Source organism: Parasteatoda tepidariorum, chromosome 1 (genome assembly GCF_043381705.1).
Source record: "Parasteatoda tepidariorum isolate YZ-2023 chromosome 1, CAS_Ptep_4.0, whole genome shotgun sequence".
In the NCBI taxonomy this organism is placed as follows: Eukaryota; Metazoa; Arthropoda; class Arachnida; order Araneae; family Theridiidae; genus Parasteatoda; species Parasteatoda tepidariorum.
In genome coordinates, this window is record NC_092204.1 from 82,731,827 (window position 1) to 82,734,460 (window position 2,634).

A 2,634-nucleotide genomic window follows, 5' to 3' on the forward strand; every position below is an offset into this window, starting at 1 on the left:
TAACTCTTTCAAAAGTACATAAAAATGGTTGCCATCAGGGGTGTACATGTAGATTTATTAAATACACCTTGTGCGCCACCTAGGAACCAAATCTATAACCCGACACTCGAAATTTTTGCTCTGTTACAATCGTACCCTGTTACAATTGACCCCACTCTCCCCTACTATATTTATAATTTAGTAAGTATAATGAACTTTTAAGATTTTTACCAGTTTTTTACGAGAATTCGGTTGTAGCGAGCAATTATTATGGTCCCATCGTGCTTGTTATAAACGAGTTTGACGGTAGTAAATATTAATAATAACAGGCAATTTGTAATTGAAGGAAACTAGAAAAAGAATGCTTGCACTGCTAGAAAATTCTCAGAGAAAAGGGTTAAAGAACAATTTATTTAATTTTTATTTTAACCCAAAACAGTCAAATAACCATTAAAAAAAAGATCGTATTCATACTGTTAACTCTGTTATTCATACTGTTAACTTAGTGACTATTTCCACCTAACACGGTTTAACAACCTAAATCTTATCAAGGCCATCTAGATCCAATTTATGAAGCCATTTAGTTCTTTGCAGCTGGGTACATACTGTAGCCGAGAGGGCAAATGCGTCAATCTCATGACCGACTGAATGACGGATCGAGTTCCAGCGTTGATATTATAATATTTCTTCCATTCCTTAAACACACGAAGAGTTCCCAATGTCTTATACACACCCCAATTTGGTTCCCTGAGCTATAAAAGAAAGAAATTTTCACTCAAGCTTAGATGGCAGAACTACAGAGCTGCTTAAAACAAAAAAAATCTAATATTTCCCGATATTCTCCCGATAAATATACAACTAAATAAACTAATTAAGCCACATTATGTGATTCAATTGACAAAAACACAACTCAACTACAACATAACTCCATTGTCGTGTCCTTAGCCTAACTCCAATGTCTAGTTAAATTTCATTTTTACAGTTTTGAAACCAATTTTGCCTCCAAGGCTTTTTAATCACTCCAGTTGTAAACGGTATGAAGCCCATAAAGGTAAAAAAATGTCTTAAACCGTTAACTATGTGGTTAATTGGTTTAACGACTACCACCGGTTATTTACAGTAATTTTAAACTGAAAATTCTAACAGTTTTCGCTTTAAGGCTATTTAAGTACTTATAATATTCCAATTATAACTAATACATTTTTACTTATTGTGTATATGGCATTAAACATTAAATAAATTAGACTGTAAAATATTCCAGATCAAATTATTGTTAAAAGTAATGTCACTCTTGTGGCCGGTACTTTTTACTGTAAAATCTTTTTTTACCTGAACATATAACTGAACAAAAATTGCAATTTTTACAGTAATAATTACCGTAAAATCATAGAACCACTCTAATTAGATAAACATTACTATAAAAACTACGATATAATATTTAATGGTAAAAAGAGATTTTACGGATGATCCACCCAAGGTGCTGATAGTTTACACCGTAATTTGATTCGGAATTTTTTACAGTGTAGTTAGTTTCTGATCCTAAAAACGACTAAAAATAGAAAAACTTTTGTCTTACACTATTTAATGCGTAATCTGCAAGGGTTGAAATACTTTAAATGTTTTATGAATTTCAGTACATTAAAGTAAATTACTAAGTTTAAGTTCTGAACACCAAGAAAACGTTATAATCAAATTATGAATAGGAGAAAACATTATGATTTTGAACATTAAGTTTTGAACACTATTATTAAATAAACTATGAACTTGAATATTATTATAAAAAAAGTTTAAAATATCTGACTTTCATTTCCTTCTTAAGTAGCATGTAGTCTAATGATGTAATTTATAAACTCAAAAAATCCCACATTACAATTGCTAAGGCATAATAACTGAAAAGTAATTTTAAAAATTTATTTTTTGCCTCCTTACCTCAAATAAATGTTTTTTGGTAAAAATATTATTTTGAAATATCGTTTACAGGACAGAAAAGGAGCTTAATGGTAGAAGCTACTACATTCCAAAAGTACATACAGATGCAATTGATGGACGGTCTCTTATTTCCAAGGATTTAAGAAAGCATTCCATGTGAACCATTCGAACACAAATAATCCTTTTCCGGAATCATAACAAATTATATCGGATATTCCAAAGTACGTTTTGTTCTTCGTGTAAAAGGTTCGTGAATAAATGGAACAACTTACTTGTCGTGAATTATGATTCTATAAATTGTGAAATGTAAGATTAACTGGAAATAAGAATAATCTCCCTTCAATAATTATATTTCTTTAGATTATTTATTAATAAAAATTTAACTATGTAAAAAAACTGTATAAATGTTTAAAGAATAAATTCTCAAAACTATTTTTATTTTAACTATGATAAACGTCCAAAAATTTTATATCGTTAGTTTTTTTACGAAAACCTCATTATAATTATTCATAATGTATTTTAAGGTTTCGAGATCGTACCAGTTGTTTTTTTTTCTTTGGGGGGGGCATTGTTGTTACTTCTTTTTAAACAAATGATATACAGTTCTTAAATTTTAGTTTTTTATGGAAAGCATTAATGAAAACAAACGCTTTTGTACATTTTTGAAACTTCAGTAGAAGCCATATTTTAATGGCAAAAACTACTTATTCCTTTATTACTAAATAG

The 2,634-nt window shown here is 29.3% G+C and overlaps 1 long non-coding RNA gene across 1 annotated transcript in view; it reads left to right on the forward strand.

The window, feature by feature from the left end:
• The window catches only part of LOC139425975 (uncharacterized), an 18,903-nt gene extending 16,563 nt beyond the window's left edge, over positions 1 to 2,340 (forward strand). Inside the window, exon 2 of the long non-coding RNA XR_011637182.1 lies at positions 1,960 to 2,340. This is a non-coding gene — a long non-coding RNA (uncharacterized lncRNA). The remainder of the gene's footprint in view (positions 1 to 1,959) is intronic.
• Positions 2,341 to 2,634: the final 294 nt, after the last annotated feature.